Below are 28000 nucleotides of genomic sequence, written 5' to 3'. Positions count from 1 at the left end.
CTTTAGGAAGGCCCACCAAGTTATACTAGCTAATGGGGAAAGCTGATTTCTGGCTCATTAGAACATACTGGGATTTTCAGTTTCCTCACCCAATCTTGCCAAATTTTGACAAATTTTGCAGGACTGCATTGCAAACCTGCCAGGTCCCTGCCTAAGGTAAGCCTGGTCCTGTTTGCCTGTTGTAGTTGCTCAGTGTTTTCAAGAGTAATCATTAAACAGAGAACTATTCCTCAAAAATCATCATGTGTACACCAACATTATCTGTAGCCAAATCCAGGGTTTTCTTACTGCCACTGTAACACTAAAAACACTTCATTTGAGAGTCTAGGATTTCACACAGAATACCTTTAAATCAGGTGTTTTCTGTCACACACCAAACTTACACCAAATCTCAGTAAGTATTCTGTAGTGTCTTCTCTATTTTCTTTCATTTCTTTCAATAATCATATTCTTCACTGCATACTTCATTCACTGATTTCTTCCAATTTTGCATAGTTATTTGATTTTAATTTTTTCCTTTTGGTTTGTTTTATTTGTTGTTTGTTGCGGAGTCACACCTGTCAGTGCTCAGTTCTTTCTCCTGGTTCTGCACTCAGGGATCTCTCCTGGTGGCTTGGAGGACCATATGGAGTGACAAGGATCGAACTCAAGTTGACTGCATGCAAGACAGGCGCTCTAGCCCCGTACTCTCATTCCAGCCCAGTTATTTTATTTTTCACTTAGTAATTTTAGTATTTTATTCCTTCAGAAACAAATATTTCACTGGTTAATTTTTTTGTGTATACAAACATTTTTGTATATTTGTGTTGTGGTGTGCAGTTTCAACATTTTGTATTATTTATAATTGTTTTTAATGGGTCACAGAGATTTCCACTAGTAATATCATGTTCCAATATTCAATATTTTCTTATTTTCAAATCTGATATTAGGGGCTGGAGTGATAGCACAGCGGGTAGGGCGTTTGCCTTGCACGCGGCAGACCCAGGTTCGAATCCCAGCATCCCATATAATCTCCCGAGCACCGCCAGGAGTAATTCCTGAGTGCATGAGCCAGGAGTAACACCTGTGCATCGCCGGGTGTGACCCCAAAAAAAAATCAAATCTGATATTATTGCTTCTTTTTCATGACGTATTGCTTTGGTCAGGGCTTACAATACTTTGTTAAATAAGAGTAGTGAGGACTGGCGTAAAATTTCAAAGAGATGAAGCGCATGACTGACATATAGGAGGCCTTAAGTCAAATTTCCGATGCTCTATGGTCCCACTGATGACTCTGGGATCCCCCAAACACAGTTGGATCCAAGGCCCAGACTATAAGGTATATGCTGCTGGGTCATCATTACTGGGAGAGGTCCTGGGATGCCAGCACCATTAAATGTGACCACTATTAAAAAAAAAATGTGTGAGCAAAGGGATGGCTCAAAGTGTTAGAGCATAGGCTTTGCATGTGGAATACCAATATTTGATTCTCAGCATCAGATGATCCCCAAGAACCACCATGAGTGGATCCCCAAGCACTAAAATAGAAACAGTAGGTAAGCACGGCCAGGTACTGCCAGCACAGTAGTACATGACCCCCAAACTGAACATTAGTAACAAAGCAGTGGAGAAAGTGGGCATACTTGTCTTGTTTTGATGTTAGAGGAAGAATCATCAGGTTTTCATCATTGTAGAGATGTTGGGGACTTGTTCTTGTTTTAATTTCAACCACACCAGGTGGTGCTCAGCGCTTACTCCTGGCTCTGCTCTCAGCTCTCCTGGCTCAGGGAGCCATATGGGGTCCCTGGGTTAGAACCAGGATAGCAAGGTGCAAAGTGCCTTTCCAGATATTTTATCTCTCTGACCCTTAGCTATGGGTTTGTAGGCACAATCATTATGTTTAAGTATGCTCATTGTATAAACATTTTATTATTTTGCTTTTGTTTTGCTTTTTCGGATTGGGGGCCACATCCAGCAGTGCACAGGGCTTATTCCTGGTTATACACTCAGGGGTCACTCCTGGCAGTGCCTGGGGGACCCTCTGTGGTGCCGGGGATCCAGCCAGCATTGGCCATGTGAAAGGCAAGTGCCTTAACCTCTGGACTATCTCTCCAACTCCTTACTGAGAGTTTTAAACCATACGTGAATATTGAATCTTATCAAGTGCTTTTCATTCTATAAATGTGTTTATTGCTTTGCAGATGTCATACTAATCTTGTTTCCCAGGAATAAATACTACTTAATAATATATAGTTCTTTAAAAGCATTGTTAAATTCAGTTTTAAAATGTCAAAGATATTTGCATCTTCAAATATTAGCATGTGTGCAGCACTTTTTGTTGGTTCCCTCATCTGGTTTTAGTGGCAAAGCAATTCTAGCTTTGTAAAATTGAGTAGAACTGGGGCTGGAGCAATAGTAGAGCGGGCAGGACATTTGCCTTGCACGCAGCAGACCCGGGTTCGATTCCCAGCATCCCATATGATCCCCCGAGCACCGCCAGGAGCAATTCCTGAGTGCATGAGCCAGGAGTAACCCCTGTCTATCGTCAGGTATGACTCAAAAAAGAAAAAGAAATGAGTAGAACTATTACTCTTTCCTATAAATTAGAAGCATTTGAGAAGGCATTCGTCATGTATGTTCCTGACAGGGGTTTTATCCCCAGCACCCCATGCAGTTCCCTTGGTTCCACCAGGATGGACCCCTGAGCACAGCACCAGGATTCAATCCTGAGCACCACCGATGCAGCAGAGATTTTTTCTTCTTTTTCACTGTCAAATACATCAATGCATTTTTGAGTAGTCTCTTACGGTTCTTTTTATTATTATTATTTGGAGTGGAGGGGGTGTGTGGAGAGCGCACACACAGGGAGCTGTTTCTTGGGTTTACTCCTAGCTCTGCCCTCAGGAATCTCCAGGGGCAAGCTCAGAGACTATTTGCCAGAGTTTGAACCCAGGTCTGCTGTGTGCAAGGCAAGCGTTCTAGAGTACTTCCTCTCCATTCTCGGTCCCATATGATTCTTAGCCTTCTTCCATTTCTAACTGTATTGACTTTGTCCTTTCTCGTTATCACTGTTAAGTCTAATCAAAGAATTGTCCATTTAATCTTTTTTGGGGTTGATGGGGTTTTTTTAAACCGAAAGTTGGGTCAGGGAGGTAACCCAGCGGTCAGGGATGCATCAAGCAAAGGACAGGTTTGGTCCACACCACTGCACGCCCCACTCCCAGGACAGCCAGGTGTAGCCCAGAGGTACGTTGGGCAGCACTTGCATTTAACAAGGAGGCCAGCTGACTAAGTATTTCTGGAGTGGCAACCCCCATTCCACCCTCCTCGGCATCTTTTGAGAGACAACTGCCCCCTTAAAAAGTTGCGAGTATTAGTTTAATTTTTATGTGTTTTTGTAGCTTACAGTTTCTTTCTCTTAGCTTTGTTATTTACCTTTTACTTTTCCGTTTTAATGTCATTTTGCTGCCTCCTTTTTCCAGGTCAACTTCACCAGAGTACAATGTTTAGATTATGTTTGTTTTGGTTTGGTTTTTTTTTGAGACCACACCTGACCGTGCTCAAGTCTTACTCGTGGCTCCATGCTTAGGGGAGACCACTCCTGGCGGGGTTCAGGGGACCATATGTGGTGCCAGGGATCAAATCAGTGTTGGCCACATACAAAGCAAGCACCTTAAACACTGTACAATCTCTCTGCCTCTCGGTAGAATACAGTTTGTATTATTTTTTCCTTTTTTAGGTATTTGGATATTTCATACAATTCTGCAAAGTTTCTCATGAAAAAAAATGTTTTAGGTTTTCTTGTATATATAGAGAGAGAGAGATAAATAGGTATAGATATAGATATATAGCAGCAATTTTTGTTTTATAATATTCTTTTATACTTAATTTTTGACATTAATGTCAAAATATGCATCTCTTTGGATTCCTCTTATTTGAAAATCTCTGAACCATCTGGAAATGGAATCGTTTTTCGTTCCTAGCTTAGGGTCATATTCATCCATTATTTCACTTTCTGCCCCTTTTACTTTTCCTCTTACTGCATTCCATATGACTTTTTTCTTTTTTGGGGGGGAGTCACACCCGGCAATGCACAGGAGTTACTCCTGGCTCTGCACTCAGGAATTACTCCTGGCGGTGCTCAGGAGACCATTTGGGATCCTGGGAATAGAACCCAGGTCTGCCGAGTGCAATACAAATGCCCTACCCACTGTGCTATTAATGCTCCAGTCCTCCATGACTTTCTCTTTCTCTTTACTCTACTGACTGGATAAATAAATTCTGCTTTGTTATTGAGTTATTGAGTTCTCCAAGCTTTCTTGTTTTTTTTTTCCATTTTCTAACATGACTTGGGCCCCTCAATTAACATATTAAGCCAATTAGTACTCTCATTCCTCTGATTTCTGTTTCACACTGTCATATTTTGTAATTCTTTGTGGGATTCTCATTTTCTGTTTGAGTTCTTTTTCTGAGTATAATTATCATTATGACTTATTTTGTGTTCACATATAGTTAATGAATTTTGGTATGTCATTGTATTTAAAATTATGATTTATTTCATATGTTTCTGCAGATTAGATAAAACAGCTACAGATGTAGTTGACAGTACAACCTGAGTTTCTCCATGCAGAAGATGAAACTTGTGGATCAGCCTAGACGTCCTCTTTATTTCTTCTTAACTTTGTGAAAGTTCAACAATTTTTTTTTCTTTTTGGGTCACACCCAGCAATGCACAAGGGTTGCTCCTGGCTCATGCACTCAGGAATTACTCCTGGCGGTGCTCAGGGGACCATATGGGATGCTGGGAATCGAACCCAGGTCGGCCACATGCAAGGCAAATGCCCTACCCACTGTGCTATCACTCCAGCCCCAAGTTCAACAATCTTTGTTCCTTAGTTTATTTATTTAGTTTTAATTTTATTGTTATATTTTTAATAAAGGCACCACAGCTTACAAAGTTGTTCATAGGAGAGCTTCAGGCACACAATGTTCCAAAACCAATTCTATCACCAGTGTCACCTCCCCTCTGCCAGAATTTCCAATGTCCCTCTTCCCCCACCCCGATCTGGGTCCTTTTCAGGCAACATTGTTAAGCTTCATTATTGTAGTTTGAGTCTTCTGCTTGTAGTGTTGGATTTCTGGTCGGTATTTCACCCCTGGATTTCTTTTCTTCCCTGTTTCTCTCATTTCTGCAGTCTAGGGCCCAGGCTAATCTAGGTATCTCTGCTCTGGTACCTTACATTCCCTTGCCCTAACAATTCTATACAAGACATGAAAAGTGAGATCATCTAGCATTTGCCCTTCTGACATCACGATTACGATCACGAAATCCCGTTAATCACCGATTTCTCGGGCGGGCTCAGTAACATCTCATTTCGTCCTTTCCCTGAGATCTTAGAAGTCCATCTTGACTCGGCCCTCCTAACGATGTTGCACTGGGGGCTCTTCAGGGTCAGGGGAATGAGATTCAGCTTGTTACTGGATTTTGCATATGAATACACCATGGGAAACTTGCAAGGCTGTCCCATGTGGGCAGGAAACTCTCAGAAGATTGCCAGTTTCTCCCAGAGGGAGAAGTAGGCTAAAGATATCTGGAGCTTGCTTTTAAGTCTCTCTTTGGATGTTGGCCGTTGATGGGATTACACACACCTGGGTTCCTCTGCTGGTACCTTCATGCATGAGGCCTGTCCGAACGTGTGGAGAGGGTCCTCCACACGTTCTCCTAGCATGGCTGTAGCTAGGTTCTGGGGGTCTTTGGCAGCAGGGATCTCTGCTCGGTGTGGGGAGGGACTCTGGAGCCCATCCCCTCCGAGGGGCCCCAGGGAAGACAGCCAGGCATTCGGGCAAGAGACTCTGCATCACTCTTTTCTAAGAGCTTGCTTTTAAGTCTCTGGATGTTGGCCATTGATGGGATTACACACACCTGGGTTCCTCTGCCAGTACTTTCTGACAAACTTCACTTAATACGATATCCTACTTCCATCCATGTTGCAGTGAATAGCATGATTTCCATGATTTTACGTCCTTTATTCTTGATGACCGCTAATAGAAAAGGGTATGCCAAGATCTGCAGGTGTCCCATAGAAATACTGTGTAGATACACCAACAGGCACTACAGGCAGACAACACAGAACTGGACCCTGAGGCCATTTGCCTTTTTCTTGTGTGTATGTGTGTGTGTGTGTGTGTGAGAGAGAGAGAGAGAGAGAGAGAGAGAGAGAGAGAGACAGATAAACAGACAGACAGACAGAAACAGAGACAAAACCAAGACAAAGAGACACAGACAGATTCCTTTGAGCCTCTTAAGAACTGCTTCCTAGCCCCGGAATGATAGTGCGATGGGTGGATGGTTTGCCTTGCATGTGGCCCAACTATCTTTTATCCCAGGCATCACATTCCCCCACCCCTCCTTGCAGTAACCTCTGAATACAGCAGTTTAGGTCCCTAAAACCAACCAAACAAAAAAAAACCCTGATTCATTAGTTGCAAAATTATAGTGGTTCTCAAGCATGCAATTTTTTTTCTTTTTGGGTCACACCTGACGATGCACAGGGGTTGCTCCTGGCTCTGCTCTCAGGAATTACCCCTGGTGGTGCTCAGGGGACCATATGGAATGCTGGGAATCAAATCCGGGTCGTGGTCCAAAACAACAACCAAAAGAAAAATAAAAACTTAATTTAGACTCCAGGCTGCTTTCCAAATGCTCAGGTCGAGCCTCACTCATGAGTGAACATGTTCATGGATTGCATGCCACATTGCGGCCAGGCGACACATCATAAGACACTCCCTACCCTTTTTCCATACAGTCATAGAGAGAAATATATATATGCACATATATATATATATATGCACATATATATATATCTCAGAGAGCCTGGAAAGTCACTGAGAGTATAGCGCCCACATAGATGTCTGATCGGTATTTCACCCCTGGATTTCTTTTCTTCCCTATTTCTCTCATTTCTGTAGTCTACGGCCCAGGGTAATCTAGGTATCTCTGCTCCAGTACCTTACATTCCCTTGCCCTACAATTCTATACATGGCAGAAAGCCACTGGAGAGCTCCCTGTGGTGTATTCAATATGCCAAAACCAGTAACAATAACAGGTACATTTCAGGAGACCCTGAAAGAGCCTCCAATCATTGGGAAAGACAAGTAAGGAGAGGCTGCTGAAATCTCAGGGCTGGGATAAATGGAGACGTTGCTGTGCTGCTCTCGAGTAAATCCATGAAATCCAGGATGACAGTGATACAGTGATTGTTGAAAGTAGAATTAGCATTTATATGAATATACACAATTACCACACCTCACCACTGCCAAAGTGCCCAGGACCCTCACCAATGACCCAATATCATTTCTAGCACTTTCCCCTTCACCTCCCACCTCCTCTATTAGGAATCCTCTGTTTTATAATCCAAAACCCAGGGTTTGTCATGATTCATTACAGGCTGTTCCCATGGTTTATTTCTCTACATACCAAAGATGTGAGGTCATCCAGAATTTGTGGTCTAGTACTGTCACTTAACATGATACTCTTTCCAGTTCTATCCAAGTTTAATGGAACTGGAACATTTCAATTTTAATTGTAGCAGCATAGTATTCTGTTGTCTGTGTATATAACACAGACTCTTTATCCGATTATATGTTGTTAGACATCAAATAACAACATGTCGGGTTGTTTTAATATCATGGCTCTTGTACTTAGTGCTGCAATGGACATAGAGGTGCATAAATATTTACAAATCAATAACTGTGTGAAGAGGATGCCAAGTAGTAGAATTGTTGGCTCATATGGAAGCTCTATTCTTACATTATTGTGCAATCTCCAGTCTTTTTCATAGAGGCTGATGTCTAATGTTCTTTTATGGTGGAGTAAATTCTTTCTTTCTAGGAAATGGAAGAGTTTGTCTAGAGCTCTGGAGAAAATGGCATTATGGTGTTTACTCTGGGGTCAATGGTCAGTGACATGCCTGAAGAGAGAGCCAATGTGGTTGCATCAGCCCTCGCCAGATTCCACAAAAGGTGAAGTAAAATAATTTAATGGTGGATAACTACTAAGTACTATTAAATTTAAAATATACAACTAACAAATTTCATGCATGAATGTTAAATCATAATGGTATTGCTCACTTATTTTAGATATCAATATAAATTAAAAGATGCATAACAGATGCTAAAAAATGAAAACAGTAAAAATAATTTAGCTCATTATTACAGAACTAATTATAAATATAAATATAAATTAAATTAAATATAAATATAATCATATTTAAAAGGCACTATATGGAGATTACATGTTATAATAGTATTGCGAACTGATACAGAAATCACCAGATTTCATTTCATCGTGTATTCATTTTATTCATAGGTTATTAGTAATTTGGTCCGAGAGATAGCTCAGTGGGTCGGTGTTTGCCTTGCAGGCAGTAAAGCCCAGTTCAATCCCCAGAACCACATACGGCCCTCAGAGTCCTGCCAGAAAAGTCCCTGATCACAGAGCCAGGTGTAAGAGTGAGTGCCACTTGGCATGGCTTGAAAACAAAATTAAATAAAAATTTTAAAAATTAACTAGCAGTTAACAATTGTTACCTTCAGTATTTGACTGCACAGATGAATTCTTTCGTAAGTCAAAAATGTGAAGTACTAACAAAAGAACTTATAAAACAAGTAGTTATAAATAAACATCACCTTCAGGGAAGCCCCAAAAATAAACAATGCTGCAATCAGCAGATTAATTATAATGAATAGTTTCAACAAATAGACGTAAAGATCTTAGTTTTATGCACTACAATTATCAGAGTTCTAAAGTGTCTTAGTTATTTGAATTGATTAATCATAATAATTTTTATGAGTGTGTAATATTTAAAACATCATTACAAAACAATTATTCAAACTTGAATATAAAAGTAAGTACATAAAATGTAGATAATTCTTTTTTGCCATTGTTTTAGCAGTTTCCATTTAACTTATTTATTCATTCTGGAATGTCCCTAAATTGCCCAGTATTTGCAGAGACCCCTCTTTATAATACTCACACTTGGCCAAAAAGGCCAGTGGTACAATATAATGTCCTGGGCTAGCGGCCCTCTGGGCAGAATCTGGCAATGCTTGGCTTACCATAAACTGCCCCAAATCAAACCAAAATCTGCTATATGCAAGCAACCCCTGAATTATTTCTCTTACCCCACTAATTCTCATTATATCAGTTTGGTTCCAGGTTACACATGCTCTACAAATCACATTTAACTAGATTACCACAAAATTTCTTTTCAGTCTGACAATTTTGAAATTTGACTGTTTGAGTAACATTTGACTTAATCCTGACAGGTACTGTGGAGATTTGATGGCAAGAAGCCAGCTACCTTAGGGGCAAACACTAAAATATATGACTGGATTCCCCAAAATGACCTTCTCGGTAAGATTTTCAAAAACAAACACGGAAATGAGAATCACTCCAATGAGAATTAAAATACTTCATAAGGAAACACATTTACTGAACTCTTATTAATGCAGTTTTCAAAGTAAAACCTAGCATCAGTATATTGAGTTTCCAGTCTGAGGGGACAAGTAGCTATTTATTATCAATAGTATGTTCTTTATTATAAGATTCAAAATATATTCATTTTAAATTTAATTCTTTTTTCTTTTTTTTTTTATTCATGAGTCACCATGAGGATGCAGTTACAGAGTTTCGTGCCTGTGTTACATTTATACAATACTCAAGTACCCATCCGTCCACCAGTGCCCATTCTCCTCCATTGATGGCCCCAGGATCTCTACCCCCCCCCTCCATGCTGTCTCCACCCTCCCCACTCCGTGGCAGGGAATTCCTTATTGTTCTCTCTCTCTTTTTGGGTGTCATGGTTTGAATGTAGATACCGGGTGGCTATCATGTTCAATCTATAGTCTGCTTTCAACCCGCCTCTCCCATGCTGAGTGGATCCTCCACTACACTTTAGTTGGTGTTCCCTTCTCTGAGCTGCCCTCTCCCCCAGCATGTGAGGGCATCTTCCAAGCCATGGAGCAGGCCTCCTGGTACTTATTGTTACTATTCTTGGGTGTTAGTCTCTCATTCTGTTGTTTTATATTCCGCAAATGAGTGCAATTTTTCTGTGTCTGTCTCTTTCTTTCTGACTCATTTCACTTAGCATAATACTTTCCATGTTGATCCGGCTAAAAAGCACATGAAAAAATGCTGTTCATCACTAATCATCATGCAGATGCAGATCAAAACAACTATGAGCTACCACCTCACACCACAGAGAATGGCACACACCCAGAAGAACAAAAGCAACCGCTGTTGGCATGGATGTGGGGAGAAAGGGACCCTCCTACACTGCTGGTGGGAATGCCGACTGTTCAGCCCTTTTGGAAAACAATATGGTCACTTCTCAAAAAATTAGAAATTGAGCTCCCATTTGACCCAGCAATACCACTTCTGGGAATATGTCCTCGAGATGCAAAAAAGTATAGTAAAAGTGACATCTGCACCTATATGTTCATTGCAGCACTGTTCACAATAGCCAGAATCTGGAAAAAAACCGAATGCCCAAGAACAAATGACTGGTTAAAGAAACTTTGGTACATCTACACAATGGAATATTATACAGCTGTCAGAAAGAATGAAGTCATAAATTTAATTATTTCTTATAGATAATTTATTTAACAACTATCTGAATATATCTGCCTTCTAGTTCTCTCACCTTATTTCTATTCTTTCCACTTCTGTATGGATATTCAATACCATATAGTACTCCCTCTTCTACTACCACTGACGATGTTCTATCAGAAAACAGCCATAATTCTCTTCATGAAGCAATAATATATTTCATGGAAAATATTACCTTTCCTTATTTTTTTTGTTATTATATTTTTTATTTATTTTTTTTTATAATTTATTTATTTTTATATAGAGAATCACCGTGAGGGTACAGTTACAGATTTATACACTTTTGTGCTTATACTTCCCTCATACAAAGTTTGGGAACCCATCCCTTCACCAGTGCCCATTCTCCACCACCCGTAACCCCAGCGTCCCTCCCACCCTCCCCAATCCCATCTCCCCCCCACCCCACCCTGCCACTGTGGCAAGGCATTCCCTTCTGTTCTCTCTCTCTAATTAGCTGTTGTGGTTTGCAATAAAGGTGTTGAGTGGCCGCTGTGTTCAGTCTCTAGCCCTCATTCAGCCCGCAACTCCCTTCCCCCACATGGCCTTCGACTACAATGTAGTTGGTGATCCCTTCTCTGAGTTGCCCTTTCCCCAGAATGTGAGGCCAGCCTCCAAGCCATAGAGTCAACCTCCTGGAACTTATTTCTACAGTTCTTGGGTGTTAGTCTCCCACTCTGTTATTCTATATACCATAGATGAGTGCAATCTTTCTATGTCTGTCTCTCTCTTTCTGACTCATTTCACTCAGCATGAAACTTTTCATGCCCATCCACTTAACTACAAAATTCTTGACCTCCTTTTTTCTAACAGCTGCATAGTATTCCATTGTATAGATGTACCAAAGTTTCCTCAACCAGTCATCCATTCTGGGGCATTCGGGTTTTTTCCAGATTCTGGCTATTGTAAACAGTGCTGCGATGAACATACATGTGCAGATGTTGTTTCGATTGTACTTTTTTGCCTCTCTGGGATATATTCCCAGCAGTGGTATTGCTGGGTCAAATGGGAATTCAATATCTAATTTTTTGAGAATCGTCCATATTGTTTTCCAGAAGGGCTGAACCAGTCGGCATTCCCACCAGCAGTGAAGAAGGGTCCCTTTCTCCCCACATCCTCTCCAACAGCGGTTGCTTTTGTTCTTTTGGATGTGTGCTAGTCTCTGTGGTGTGAGGTGGTATCTCATGGTTGTTTTGATCTGCATCTCTCTGATGATTAGTGATGTAGAGCACTTTTTCATGTGCCTTTTGGCCATTCGTATTTCTTCCTTGGTAAAGTTTCTGTTCATTTCTTCGCCCCATTTTTTGATGGGGTTGGATGTTTTCTTCTTGTAGAGTTCAACCAGTGCTTTATATACAATTGATATCAACCCCTTATCTGATGGGTATTGTGTAAATATCCTTTCCCATTCTGTGGATAGTCTTTGTATTCTGGTCACTGTATCTCTTGCGGTGCAGAAGCTTTTTAGTTTAATGTAGTCCCATTTGTTGATCTCTGTTTTTACTAGATTGCTTAGTTCCGTGTCACCTTTGAAGATACCTTTATCTTCAATATCGTGGAGGGTTTCGCCAACCTTGTCTTCAATGTACCTTATGGTTTGTGGTCTAATGTTGAGGTCTTTAATCCATTTTGATCTGACTTTTGTGCATGGTGTCAGGTCAAGGTCTAAACCCATTTTTTTGCATGTGGTTGTCCAGTTGTGCCAGCACCATTTGTTAAAGAGGCTTTCCTTGCTCCACTTCACATCTCTTGCTCCCTTATCAAAGATTAGATGATCATACATTTGGGGTTGTGTGTAGGGATATTCCACCCTGTTTCATTGGTCTATGGCTCTGCCTTTGTTCCAGTACCATGCTGTTTTAATTGTTACTGCTTTGTAGTAAAGTTTGAGGTTGGGGAGGGTGATGCCTCCCATCATCTTTTTCCCAAGAATTGTTTTAGCTATCCTTGGACGTTTGTTGGTCCATATGAATTTTAAGATTGCGTGATCCATTTCTTTGAAGAATGTCATGGGTATACTTATAGGGATCGCATTGAATCTGTATAATGCTTTAGGGAGTATTGCCATTTTGACAACATTGATTCTCCCTATCCACGAGCAGGGTATATGTTTCCATTTCCTCATGTCCTCTTTGATTTCATGGAGTAGCGTTTTGTAGTTTTCTTTGTAAAGGTCTTTTACTTCCTTGGTTAAGCTGATTCCGAGGTACTTGATTTTCTGGGGCACGATTGTGAATGGGATTGCTTTTTTCATGTCCCTTTCCTCTGCCTCATTGGAAGGCCATGGATTTTTGGGTATTGATTTTGTAGCCTGCAACTTTACTGTATAAGTCTATTGTTTCTAAGAGTTTCTTAGTAGAGGTTTTAGGCTTCTCTAGATATAGTATCATGTCGTCTGCAAATAGTGAGAGTTTGATTTCTTCCTTTCCTATCTGGATGCCCTTAATCTCTTTTTCTTGTCTAATAGCTATCGCAAGTATTTCCAGTACTATATTGAAGAGGAGTGGTGAGAGTGGGCATCCTTGTCTTGTGCCCGATCTTAGAGGAAAGGCCCTTAGTTTTTCCCCGTTGAGGATAATGCTTGCCGTAGGCTTGTGATAGATGGCTTCGACTATCTTGAGGAAAGTTCCTCCAAACCCCATTTTGGCGAGGGTTTTCATCATGAAAGGATGTTGGATCTTGTCAAATGCTTTCTCTGCATCTATTGATATGATCATATGGTTTTTGTCTTTACTTTTGTTGATATGCTGGATTATGTTGATTGATTTCTGAATGTTAAACCATCCTTGCATCCCTGGGATGAATCCCACTTGGTCGTGATGTATGATCTTTTTGATGAGTTGTTGGATCCTATTTGCTAGTATTTTGTTGAGGATCTTCGCATCGGTGTTCATCAGGGAAATTGGTCTGTAATTTTCTTTCTTAGTGGTGTCTTTGTTTGCTTTTCGTATTAGGGAGATATGTGCTTCATAGAAACTGTTTGGGAGAGTTCCTGTTTTTTCAATTTCCTGGAAAAGTTTGAGGAAAACAGGCAATAGGTCTTCTTTAAATGTTTGGAAGAATTCGCCAGTGAAACCATCTGGGCCTGGGCTTTTGTTTTTGGGGGAGGTTTTTGATTACAGTTTCAATTTCCTTAACATTGATGGGTCTATTCAGGTATTCCAGGTCTTCTTTCTTCAGTGTTGGGAGATTGTAGGAATCAAGGAATCCATCCATTTCTTTTAGGTTCTCCTTTTTTGTGGCGTAAAGACCTTCAAAGTAGTCTCTAATGATCTTTTGAATCTCACTGGTTTCTGTTATGATGTCCCCCTTTTCATTTCTGATTCGATTTATTAGAGTTTTCTCTCTTTCTTTCTTTGTGAGTCTTGCTAGCGGTTTATCAATCTTATTTATTTTCTCAAAGAACCAACTCTTTGTTTCATTGATCTTTGGGATTGTTTTTTTGGTTTCGATGTCATTAATTTCTGCTCTAATTTTTATTATTTCTTTCCTTCGGCCTGGTTTGGAGTCCTTTTTCTGGTCCTTTTCTAAGGTCTTGAGTCGTGAAGTCAAGCTATCTATGTGGGTCCTTTCTTCCTTCCTGAGGAATGCTTGGAGAGCTATAAATTTTCCCCTTAAAACGGCTTTAGCTGCGTCCCATAGGTTTTGGTAGCTCGTGTCTTCATTCTCATTTGTTTCTAAGTATCTTTTGATTTCTTCCTTGATTTCCTTCCTGACCCACTCATTGTTCAACATGGAATTGTTTAATTTCCAGGTGTTTGATTTGATTTTCCGTGTTTGTGAGTGGTTAGCTTCTATCTTCAGCGCATCGTGGTCTGAAAAGATGGTTGATACAATTTCTATTTTTCCGATTCTATTGAGGTATGTTCTGGGGCCCAGTACATGGTCTATTTTAGAAAATGTTCCATGTGAACTGGAAAAGAATGTGTATTCTTTCTTTTGGGGGTGTAAGGCCCTGTATAGGTCTATTAGGCCTCTCTCTTCAATTTCTTCTTTCAGAGTCAGTGTTTCCTTGTTGAGTTTTGTTCTTGTGGATCTATCTAGAGGCAATAAGGCTGTATTGAAGTCTCCGACTACAATTGTGCTGTTAGTTATGTCCTCTTTGAAGTCTGTTAGGAGTTGTTTTAAATATTTAGCCGGTCGTTCGTTAGGAGCATATACGTTTAAGAGTGTGATTTCTTCCTGTTGTACATATCCCTTGATAAACAGAAAATGACCTTCACTGTCCCTTTTGATCTTTTTCATCCTGAAATCTATGTTGTCGGATACCAGGATGGCCACTCCAGCTTTTTTAAGGGGGTTGTTTGCTTGCAGGATTGTTTTCCATCCTTTGACTTTGAGTCTATGTTTACTCTGTTTGTTCAGGTGTGTTTCTTGCAGGCAACAGAATGTTGGGTTTAATTTCCGGATCCATTTTGCCACTCTGTGTCTCTTGATAGGTGCATTTAGGCCATTAACATTGAGAGAGATTATTGTGATGGGGTTTTGTGTCATCTTTCTGTGGGATTTGTTGTTCTTATGGGGCTCCTCCTTGTCTTACAGTAGCCCCTTTAGACCTTCTTTCAAGATTGGTTTTGAGTTTATGAAGTTCCTGAGCTGTTGTTTATCCGAGAAATAGTGTATGGTTCCTTCGAGTTTGAGTGAGAGTTTAGCCGGGTAAAGTATTCTTGGTGAGGCATTTATTTCGTTGAGTTTTTTCACTATGTCCCACCATTGTCTTCGGGCTCGGAGGGTTTCTTCTGACAGATCGGCCGTAAATCTGAGGGGTGCTCCTTTGTATGTGATTTCTTTCCTTGCCCTTGCTGCTTGCAGAATTGTGTCTCTATCCATGGTATCCATCATTCTAACTATGATATGCCTTGGGGTCTTTTTATTCGGGTCTCTTTTTGCTGGTACTCTTCGGACTCCTTGTATCTGGATGCCTGCCTTCTCCAGCTCTGGGAATTTCTTAGCAATGATATCTTTGACTGTGTTTTTTTCATTGGGGTTGCTTCCCTGCGGTTCTGGTACTCCAATGATTCTTATGTTGTTCCTCTTGAAGTCATCCCCCAGAGCTCTGATTCGCTCTATAGCCATTTAGAGGTCTTTGGCCATGATTTGTTGTTGTCTATAAGCTTTCTGCAGCTCATCTTCCAGATCACTGATTCTGTCTTCGGCTGTAGTCATTCTACTGTTGAGGGCATCCAGTGAGATTTTTATTTCATCTACCGATTCCTTTATTTGTGAGACTTCCGTTCGAAGGTTTGAAATTTCTGCCCTCATTTCTGCTCTCATTTCTTCCTGTATTTTCTTGGTAGACCGTTCCAGCGCTTCATTCATCTCCTCCCTTAATTTATTGGACGTCTGTTCCATATTTGCTTGGAGTAGGTCGACTCTCCTCCAGATTTCCTCTCTGAATTGTTTATCTGAGAGGTCGTAGATGTGAGAAGCCCCTGTTGAGGTTTCTGGTATCTTTTCTTCCCCCTCTCTTGGCGGAGGGGATTTTCGCTGCTTCTTCATATTGTCACGGAAGTATAGAGTTTGAAACTTGTAGTTATTTATTCCTCTTCCTTTTTGTGGGAAGAAGGGGCTCCGATTGTGCTAAACTTCCCTTATTCACTGATAGCGTATATACTGTCAGCCTAAGCTAATGGCTATTTTGTGTAAGAGTTTGAGATCACAAAAGTGAATTTTCAAAGGAATACACAGTACGGATTGAGCTGAGGTAGCAAAGAATAACTGTGGCCGCGTTAGCGTTGTCCGCTCTGAGAGGAGGCCACGCCCACTTTTAGACCACGCCCACTAAGACACAGGCCACGCCCCCAGTGTCTTCCTGTTGATGGGGGGGACTGGAGGGCGTGGCCGAGGGATAGTCCTCGTACCTGAAGGACTTGCGCAGTTACAAGCCGGTTCGGGAGACGGGGAGCGCAGGGCGGGCGGGGAGTGGCTTCAGAAACTCGGGGGACGCAGACGGCAGCGGGAAGTGGGGGTCGGGACCTTTCCTTATTTTGATCCCACTACCACCATCACATTTCCTGCATCCTTGTCACTATGCATACTGATGTACTAGATTCAGTGAATTCACTATTTAAGGTATTCCAATGGCCAGCTCTATTTTTATTTCTTCAAGTGGTATTATTTATTCAGAATACTCTTTGTTTGTTAAAACAATTTGTTCACCATGTAATCAAATCTTCATAATATAACACAGATAACATAACAATCTTAATTTATGTCTCCAATAAACAAGCATTGGGATCTGAAAGACAGTAATACATTTTATGAGAATACAGTTTATGAGTCGGACTGGAGCGATAGCACAGTGGGTAGGGCATTTGCCTTGCATGTGGCCTACCCATGTTCGTTCCTCCATCCCTCTTGGAGAGCCCAGCAAGCTACTGAGAGTATCCCGTCCCCACAGCAGAGCCTGGCAAAGCTCCCCGTGGCATATTCAATATGCCAAAAACAGTAACAACAAGTCTCACAATGGAGAAGTTACTGATGCCCGCTTGAGCAAATTGATCAACAATGGGAGGACAGTGCTACAGTGCTACATTTTATGAGTATGTTAGTTAGAACGAACTGTCTCTTTCATTACCTTACAATGTCTCATTTAATACTCACACGTATAACTAATAGAAATGCTGAAATTCATCTCCAAACTTAGGTCATCCCAAAACCAAAGCTTTCATCACTCATGGTGGGACCAACGGCATCTATGAGGCAATTTACCACGGGGTGCCTATGGTGGGCATTCCTCTGTTCGGGGATCAGCCCGATAACATTGCTCATATGCAGGCCAAGGGGGCAGCTGTCAGGCTGGTCTTTGAAACAATGTCAAGCTCAGATTTGCTCAATGCACTGAAGACAGTCATCAGTGATCCTTCGTGAGTATCACAACATTTTAATAAGTAGTAAATGCTGGTAAGGCATTTGCCTTGCATGCAGCTGACGCAGGTTCGATTCCTTTGTCCCTCTCAGAGAGCAAGCTACCGAGAGTATCTCACCAGCACAGCAGAGCTTGGCAAGCTACCAATGGCATGTTCAATACACCAAAAACAGTACAACAATGAACGTTATTAGTGTCCGCTCGAGCAAATCGATAAACAATGGGACGACAGTGCTACAGTGCAATATTTAAATAGGTTATTTTGTCAGCAGTGAGTGTGAGTTTAATTTCATTTGTAGAAAATTAATATAATTATTAACATATTCATCATATATTTGTTTTGTTTCAGTCATTCATTTCAAAAATACATTTTAACCATATTAATTTAAAGGTCGACTGTTTACAGCAACAATTTTCCTTTTCTTCTTTTCATATTTTGACCACACCCGATGATCCTCAGGGGTTATTCCTAATTTTATCCTCAGGAATTACTCCTGGAGGTACTCGGGCACCATATGGAATTAGGGAATTGAACTGGGTCAGCGGAGTGCAAGGCAAGTGCCCTTCCCACTGTACTATCTCTCCAGCCCCACCAGCAACAATCTTCTACATGAACAAATGCAGAAGAATAGCAAGATTTTTATGTGAATACTTTTTGGGGTTTGTTATTTTTTTGTTTTGTTTTTTGTTTGGGGCCACACACAGCGGTGCTCAGAGCTTACTCCTGGCTCTCTTGTCTGGGATCACCCCTGGATGATCACCATATAGGGTGGCAGGGACCCAAAACCTGGGTTGGCTGCATGCAAAGCAAGGCAAACACCCTGTCCACTGTGTACCATCGCTCCAACCCCTGTGAATACATTTTTTTAAATATTATAGAAGTATAAAAAAAGAGAATAAAAATTTTATAAAATATTTCAAATCAGTACCAAAAAATTTTAAAACTATAAATACTATTTCTCAAAATTAATTGTATAGCAGCAAAATTCTAAGAGAATTTAACAAGAGTAAGCATAAAAATTCAGCTAAATGCAAAATTCACATATATGCAATATGTTTCATATGCAAAAGAAATCTCACACAACTTGGAAGATATTTCACATTGCTACCCTAAGCAATCATTAATTTCTTTTCTGTATCTATAATTATTATCAATTACACAGTTCATAAAAACAGGACTATTAAAATGTCTTGTAAGTTTTTTTTTACTTCCCATATTATTTCTTAGTTTTATACATGTGTTTACATTGCTGAAAAATATCCTATGATATGAATATGCAACCTTTTCTGTTACTCATCAGTCAAAAACATTTTTGCTGTTTTTATATTTGGTATATGAGTTCTGCTACACATAGTTTACTGCGAACATATGTTTCCTCTTCCTTTGGGAAGATACCTAGAACTAGAATTAATTGGTTACATAATTATTTTAAAATGAAGTGTCAGATACTTAAATTCGTAATTTTGCATTTATGCCCCCTGTCTATTCCAATATTGATAAATTTTGATTTTTCTTCCTTTAATTAGCATGAAAATTAGCAATTATTGCTGAAAGGAAATTTTAAACTATATAATTTATGAACATATGTCCATGATACTCTTAATGAAGCACTAATATATTTCATGAAAAATATTATCTTTCCTTATTTTGATCCCACTACCACCATTACATTTCCCACATCCTTGATGGTGGGTTGATCATTTCATTTTCTTGACTGTGTCCTTTGAAGCATAGAAACTTTTAAGTTAAGTTAGGAAATATTAAATATATCTGTGCTTGAGGAAAATAATGTGGAATCTGTAGTGCCTAATAATTTTTTAATCCCCCAAATGTATTGATTTATATATCAAATGGGTTGGTTGAATGAGACTTAACTTAAAATAACAAAAATTACAAAATACAAAATAACAAAAATAAAATAACGAAGCAAATAAAAAAAAGAACATCATAGCTTGAAACATTAGGTCCTGTACAGAGACAGAGGAGGAGGAAGAGAACAGACCTTTGAAGGTCAAGTACAGACTCTGACAGGAAACAGGGTGGACTCAGTCGTCAAGACTCTAGGCTGGAGACCTGCTTGGAGTAGGTTTCCTGCCAGTACTTCTTCTATATTTAATATAAATCATTTATTTCATTGAATAATTGTGAGATAGAACATTACAAAGTTGTTCGTGATTAGGTTTGGGTCATACAAGTTCCAATACCCACCCCTCCACCAGTGTAATTTTCCAGAACTATTGTCTCATTTCCCTCCCACACCCCTCCAGGATACCCCCTCCTCTCTCTCTCTTTCTCTCTCTCTCTCTCCTCTCTCTCTCTCTCTCTCTCTCTCTCTCACTTTCTCTTCCTTTCCCTTCTCTCATTTTAGGCATTATGGTTTGCAATACAGATGCCCAAGTGTTATCATGTATATCCCTTTACCTACTTTCAACACTCAGTTCTTGTCTAGAGTTATCATTTCCAACTAATGTTGTCATAATGGACCCTCCCTTATCTTATCTACCTTCCAGCATTGTGGTAATTTCCAACCATTTTCCAGTCCTCCTGGCCTGATTTCCCTGGCCTTGGATGTTAGTTTCACACTATTTTTTTTTAATATCCCACAAATGAATGCAGTCATGAATGCAGTCATTTTATTTCTGTCCCTCTCCTGACTCATTTCACTCAGCATTGATACTTTCCAAGTCCATCCATTTATAGGCAAATTTCATGATCTCATTTTTGCTAATAGCTGTGTAGTAGTATTCCATTATGTAGATGTACCATAGTGTCCTTATCTAATCATCTGTTCAGGTTGTTTCCAGATTCTGGCTATTGAGAATAGTGCTATAATGAACATAGAAATGCAGAAGATGTTTCTGCAGTGTCTTTTTGGACCGCCAGGTTATATTCCCAGAAGTGATGTATCTGAGTCAAATAGAAGCTCAATTTCAAGTTTTTTGAGGAATGTCCATATTGTTTTCCAGAAAGGCTAGACAAGTTGGCATTCCCACAAGCAATGAATGTGGGTCCCTTTCTCCCTGCATCTGTGACAGCTCTGGTTGTTCATGTTCATTTTAATGTGTGCCAGTCTCTGTGGTGTGAGATGATATGTCATAGGTTTTGATTTGCATCTCCCCGATGATTAGTGATGTCTAACACCATGCACAAAAGTCAGATCAAAGTAGATTAAAAAAAAAAACTCAGCACCAAACCTGATTCCATAAGAGACATGGAAGAAAACATAGGCAAAACTTCGTGACATTGAAGCTAAAGGCATCTTCAAGGATAAAACATCACTGAACAAGCAAAGGGAAGCAAAGATTAACAAATAGGACTACATTAAACTAAGAAGTTTAAAGAAACAGTGATCAAGCTATAAAGACAGCCCTGGAATGGGAAAAACTATTCATCCAATACCAATTTGATAAGGGGTTAATATCAAGGATATACAAGGCACTGGTAGAACTTTACAAGAAAAAAATATCCAACCCCATCAAAAATGGGGAGAAGAAATCAACAGTAACTTCCTCAACGAAGAAATTCTGGGGGTACTTCCTAAAGGCTGGAGTTTTCCAGAGCTTGGCAGCATGCATGTTCAAAGGGGCATCAATGTTGGACTCTCCTAGCAGGCTCTGGATGGAGAGCAGAACGGTCCTGATGCATAGAGGGCGGGCCACTATTCTTTCCGAATGTCCAAGCAGATGTTGCCATGGGTGTCCATGTTGGGGGCTGTCTCAGGGTGTGAGAAACTTCACTAGAGTCGCAAAGTATGGGTAGCAGCTGGGGAACTCTGGGAGAGCTTTGATCTCAGGTCCTCAGAGACTGTGCTGGAGGCTCCATGGATGTTTCCCTTCCACTTGAAAAGGTTGTCGGACTCAGTGAAGGCAAAAATGCCTTTGTCACCAAACATCAGGAGGGTCATCAGCTCCTGCTGAACTGGGCCTGGCTCCTCTACTGGCAGCGGTGACACTGGCTGGGTTTGGTTCTGGGAGGCCGTCTCGAAGACAGGAGCGTTTAGTCTGCATCTGTCCCACTCCTTTTGGCTCAATTTACTCAGCATGATATCCTCCAGTTCCATCCATAGGGTAGCAAGTTGCATGATTTCATTTTCCTATATCCATTGTGTGTATGTGTACACACATACGCACACACTCACACAGTAAAATAATCTGATATACAAACCAGGTGTTTTTCATTTGTTTGTGGGCCACACCCAGCTGTGCTCAGAACTTACTTTTGGCTCTGCACTCAGGGATCACTACAGGTAGGACTCAGTGTAAGATATTTCTCATGGTGTGAGATATTTCCATCATTTGAGATGCTGGAAGTAGAAACTGAGTTAGCCCCATGCAAGGCAAGCACCTTACTCACTGTATTTTCTCTCTTCCCAGTATACTTTATCTAATCAATTGTTCTTGGACACTTAGGATATTTCCAGATCTTGGCTACTGTGAATATTGCTGCAATGACCATGAGTGCAAGTATCTTTTTGAAATAGTGTTTTTAAGCCTTTTGGTTGGATGCCTAGAAGTGGAATTGCAGCAGTGTTGGCCAATGCAGCAGAAGCAGGGAAAAGTATTTGCAATGCTCGCCTGTCTTTCGCCAACTACAAGACCAAGATGACTGCCCTCTGACATCCTGATGGATCTATCACATCTTCCAGAAGGGCAATGGAGAGGATTATTCACGACTTCTACTCGGATCTCTGTGACAGCCACGTCCATCTGCCCACATATAAAATTTCATAGAATAGATATATCGTTCCCAATGTCCTCTTTTCCAAAATCTGACAAGCCATTTCATTGGCAAAGACACATACAGCACCCGGTCCAGACAAGGTCAGACCCGAACACCTGAAAAATCTGCCGCCAGTACTTGTCAATACACTGGCTCTGCTCTTCACATGCTACCTGTCTAAATGCAAGGTTCCATCCCAATGGAAAACCAGCAGGACCGTTGTGTTTAACAAGAAGGGAGACATCCACGACATCGGCAACTATCACCCAATCTGCCTGTTGTCCGTCGTCTACAAGTTGTTCACTCAATTCATCCTGAATAGAATAGGCAGAACACTAGATGAAGGACAACCATGTGAGCAAGCCGGGTTCCAAAAAGGATTCAGCTCGATCGACCATATCCACACAGTGACCAAGCTCATTGAAGTTTTGTGAGAGTTCAAGATGCCAGTCTGTCTAACGTTTATTGATTTAAAGAAAGCCTTTGATTCTGTTGAGACTGAAGCGGTCATCGAAGCTTTAACCAAACAAGGTGTTCAAATTCAGTACATCAGGATCCTCTGTGAGTTGTATTACGGATTCACCACCAGGATCTCCCCATTTTAGAAGGAAGTGATCATTGACATAAAGAGAGGGGTTCGGCAGGTGATATCATTTCACCGAAACTCTTCAGTGCCACCCTTGAGAACATCATTCGACAACTGGAATGGGAAGGAATGGGAGTGAAGATAGATGATTGGCAACTATACCACCTCCGCTTTGCTGATGACATCATTCTAATAACGCCAAACATTAGCCAACAGCAGGAATGCTGGCTGATTTTCACCGCAAGTGCGGAAAGGTTGGACTGCAGCTGAATCTCACCAAGAAATGTTCATGAAAATGAACTACTTCCTGACATTCCATTTGCTCTCAATGGAACAAACATCTCCGAATGCAGCAGTTATGTGTACCTGGGTCGAGAACTCAACATGAGGAATGAGTTGGCACCAGAACTGAGCAGGAGGAAAAGAGCAGTGTGGAATGCCTTCAAGAGGGTCGAAGAACTTGTTAAGAGGTCGAAGAACCTCCGGCTCTACACAAACAGGATGAACACTATTTGGGTATCCCAAAGAGGAATCGAAAGAGTTATTCTTGAAATACCAACGTTTCACTCATGTGAGAGAAGGAATCCAGAGTTCCGACCTCCATCGATGACCAAGAATCAGACGCTGTCTCGTTTGCCAAGGCGTCGAAAATCAGATGGCCAGGCACGTAATGTGATTTAGAAACGACCACTGGACTAGAGCTGTTACCAACTGGATTCCACAGAAAGTCAAAAGACCTTGTGTCTGCCCACCTACGAGATGGTCAGACTTCTTCGTCAAACTTCTTCCCTGAACGAATTGTTTGAGGCTCTTCATGTTCCTGGAGCAAGCAGATACCATTGGGCTACATTAGCACGTGACAGGGACGAATGGAGACGTTACTGGCACCCGCTCGAGCAAACTGAAGATCAACGAGGTGGCAAGTGATACAAGTGATAGCTTTGTGGTATGCTTCAATGTTGAACCCTAACATTCTATACATTCTATAACCATTGTCGAATTCAATGACAAAAAATAAGCAATCTATCACATCAGTCTTCCATTTTCACTTTAATTTTTATAATCAGTATCATCCTTTTTGTTTTATTTTGTTGTATATCTTGACATAACCATGTTTTTAATGGTTATCTCCTTCTAAGGAGCCCGCGTTGGGAGTTGGGATAGGATTTAGCACACCCATTGATGCTCAGGGCTTACTCCTGGCTTTGTGCTCATTCCTGGTGGTGCTTGAAGGACTGTATTGGCTCCAGAGTTCGAATGCTGGTCAGCCACATGCAAGGCAAGCGCCTTACCCACAGTACCATCTTTGGGGCCCTCATACTCCTATTTAAAGCACGAGCTATGATGACAGTTCAGAATGTAGTATTTCATTTGTAATTTTCTGGTATTTATTCTGATCCAAATACAAGACACAGTACAAATCGTTTAGGTCAATAAGTTTCTTAGGCAACATAATTTCCTTTTAATATCTACTTCCCCCCCCCTTCCTTTAGATATAAGGAGAATGCGATGAAGTTAAGGGCAATTCAACGTGAAGCCTCGACAGGGCGGCCTTCTGGATCGAGTTCGTCATGCGCCACAAAGGAGCCAAACACCTGCGGCCCGCCTCCCACGGCCTCACCCTGCTCCAGTACCACTCTCTGGACGTCATCGGCCTCCTGCTGGCCTGCGTGGCAGCTGCCCTGTGGCTCATCACCAAATGCTGCCTGTGCTGTTGCCGGCTGTTTTCTAAAGCAGGGAAGAAGGAAAAGAGGCAGTAATTGCGTCTGAGACTTGTAGCTGCTCTCTCTCTCAGAATATGACTCCTCCAGCTTATTTGATCAAGAAAATCAGGAACAGGGTCCCTTTTTCCTACAATAAAGCAACTTTTTACAATTCAGCTCAATCAGACTCATACAACTTAATCAAAAGTTCTATGAAAGATATTTTCAACCTATTTTAGATTTTTGAAATATATAATACCAAAGAGAAAATAAGTAGGGAGTTTAAAAAAAGATCTGTGTGAAAATCATTTTATTTCAGTATACTGATTTTAAAATGATATCAAAAATTCTTATTTAAATTTGTTCTAAATATTATTCATAACTCAGGACTGTTTTAACAAAAGTTTTTTGATCATATTTGGTATCATTATATATATAATCAGAGTATTCTTACTTCTGTGGTGCAGATTATTTACTATCAATATTGTTAAGTATGATACATCTACACAATGAAATACTATACAGCCACAGTAAAAATGAAGTCATGAAATCTGCTTATAAATGGATGGACATGGAGAGTATCATGCTGAATGAAATGAGTCAGGAGAGACATAGAATTATTACACTCATCTGTGGGATATAAAAAATCACATAAGACTAACACCCATAGACAGTAAAACCAAGGCCCAGAAGGACTGGTCCATGGATGGAAGCTTGCCACAAATAGAAGGGCAGGGGGAGGACAGTTAGGATAGAGAAGGCACCAGTGACACAATGATGGTTAGAAATGATAGCCCTGTACTGAGTGCTGAAAGGAGGTAAAGGGATACATATTATAACCATTAAGTTATAATATATTGCAAGATAAAATGCCCAGAAGGAAAGAGAGAGAGAGGGAGAGAGAGAGAGAGGCCGAGGCAATGAGGTGGGAGGTAGGGAGGGTAATGGGAGGGAACCCGGGAGGATTGTGGTGGAAAATGTAAACTGGTGATGGAATGGAACATGGAACATTGTATGACTGAAACCCTATCATGAACAACTTTGTAACTTTGAATCTCACGATGATTCAATTCAAAAAAGTAATACTACTAATTCAGTAGTGCTAAATGAATCATCCCTTTTATTTTGTATGTCACCAATGTTGTTTAGCTGTCACTGTGTTTCTAGCTAAGTACAACATCTTTTTGTTTGTTTTTTTTTTTTTGCTTTTTGGGTCACATCCTTATACATGTAACTGTCCAGTTTTGCCAGCACCATTTGTTAGACTTTCCTTGTTCCACTTTCTATTATCAAAGGGAACAAGAAATAAAAATGATCATATATTTGAGGGCGTGTATAAAGATATTCAACCCTATTCCACTGGTCTCCAGATCTTCGTTCCAATACCAACCTGCTTTAATTATTACCGCTATGTAGCAGTTTGAGATTGGGGAGGGTCATGTCTCCATTTTTTTCCCCCCGAGGATTGCTTTAGATATTTGTGAGCGTTTGCTGTTCCATATGAATTTCAGGAGTGTTCAACCAATTTCTTTGTAGAATGTCATGGATATCCTTATAAGGACCACATTGAATCTGTATAATGCTTTGAGAAGTATTGCCATTTTGACAATTTTAATTCTCCCAATCTATGAGCAGGGGATATGTTTCCATTTCCTCATGTCTTCTTTTATTTATTGAAGTAGCATTTTATAGTTTTCTTTGTACAGGTCCTTTACCTCCTTAGTTAAACTGATTACAAGGTACTTCTGAAGCATGATTGTGAAGTTTTTTTTAAATATCACTTTCTTCTCTCTCATTATTTGCATATAGGAAAGCCATGACTTTTGGGTATTGGTTTTATAGCCTGAAACTTTACAAGTCTATTGTTTCTAGGAGCTTCTTGGTAGAGGCTTTAGGGTTCTCTGAATACAGTGTCAAAAAGATGTGAGAATTTACTAAAATCAATTGATTACACTAGACCCCAAAACAGGGGCATATAAATCAGTTTGCAATTGAAAATCATTCAGATGATTATTAGTTAAAAATGGCACTGGGAGAATTAGTGACGTCATTGCCACATTCCTCCCCCAAAGCCTAAATATTTGACATTGCATTACAGTTCTGAATCTCTCTCCTTCCAAAAATATTTTTTGTTAAAAACATGCATAACTTTCATGAAACAAGAAATAAGACATTACAAAAATCAATGATATTGAGGAGTTTGCGCAGGTGGCAGACAGAAGACAGTAGACTCCTCCCCACCTTTCTGTCCAGTGGTGCTCACAGGACATAGTTGTCCGGTGTAACCCAGATGTAAGGTTGGTATGCTTGGGGTCAGCAAGATAGTAAAGTGGGTATAGTACTTGCCTTGCACACAGCTGACCTGTGTTTGATTGCCAGCATCCCGAGGGTCTCCTGTGTTCTGCCAGGAGTGAGCCCAGAACATTGCTTTGTGTGACCCATAAATAAGAAAAGACTCTGTGCTCCAGCCTTTTGAGCCATCACACTCTGGTCCTTAAAGATGTCAACAAGTGAAATAAAGCCCTGAAGAATAGACTAGACAGCATAGGAAGCAGTGAGAAAGTCAAGAAGGCTATCAACTGAGAACATAGAACATATTCATACAATTTATACAACAGAATACTATGCCGTTACAAAAAAGGCAAATTTTTGCCATATGGAAGTTTTTGGGTTTTTTTATTTTATTTTTGGGTCACACCTGGTGCTCTGGGGTTACTCCTGGTTTTGCACTCAGGAATTATTCCTGGTGGTGCTCAGGGGATCATATGGGATGCTGGGAATTGAACCCGGGTCAGCCACGTGCTAGGCAAACACCCTACCAGCTCTATCTCTCCAGCCCCCCATATGGGAGGAGTTTGAGGGAATCAAACGAAATAAATGAGGAGGAAAATAGTACTGGCTGATTTCCTTTATGTGCATGAACTGATGACTAGATATAAAATAGAAGCCAGTGGTCACTGATATTAGAACAAAGATTACCTAGGAAGAAAGAATAAAAGATAGACAAGTGGAGGGGATAAGAGAGCTTTTAAAATAAATCAGCTTAAGAAAAAATATTTTTAAAGTTTATAAAAGGTGTCAAGAATTTACAACTGTTTTACATGCTTATATTGAAAACTTAAATTTTTTATTAAAGACTACATCATTAACAAAATAAAACCAACATCAGTAAAGAACTATAATAGTAACACTATAAACAATCATTGTCACTGTATCACTATAATCCCATTGTTCATCGATTTACTCCAGTGGGCACCAGTAACGTCTCCATTTGTCCCAGCCCTGAGATTTTAGCAGCCTCTCCTTACTCATCTTTCTCAATGACTGGAGGCTTTTTCAGGGTCAGAGGAATGAGACCTGTTATTACTGTTATTGGCATACTGAATACGCCATGGGGAGCTTACAAGGCTCTGCCATGCGGGCGGGATACACTCAGTAGCTTGCTGGGCTCTCCGAGGCATATACATATATATCTCCC

General features: G+C 40.5%; 1 pseudogene; it reads left to right on the top strand.

Annotated features, from left to right (window-relative positions):
- Positions 1–8: 8 nt before the first annotated feature.
- LOC129398777 (UDP-glucuronosyltransferase 2B31-like) lies at positions 9–24579 on the top strand (annotated as a pseudogene).
- Positions 24580–28000: the final 3421 nt, after the last annotated feature.

The sequence above is a fragment of the Sorex araneus genome, chromosome 5, assembly GCF_027595985.1.
Source record: "Sorex araneus isolate mSorAra2 chromosome 5, mSorAra2.pri, whole genome shotgun sequence".
Classification (NCBI taxonomy): Eukaryota; Metazoa; Chordata; class Mammalia; order Eulipotyphla; family Soricidae; genus Sorex; species Sorex araneus.
This window is presented reverse-complemented; position numbering and strand designations above follow the sequence as displayed.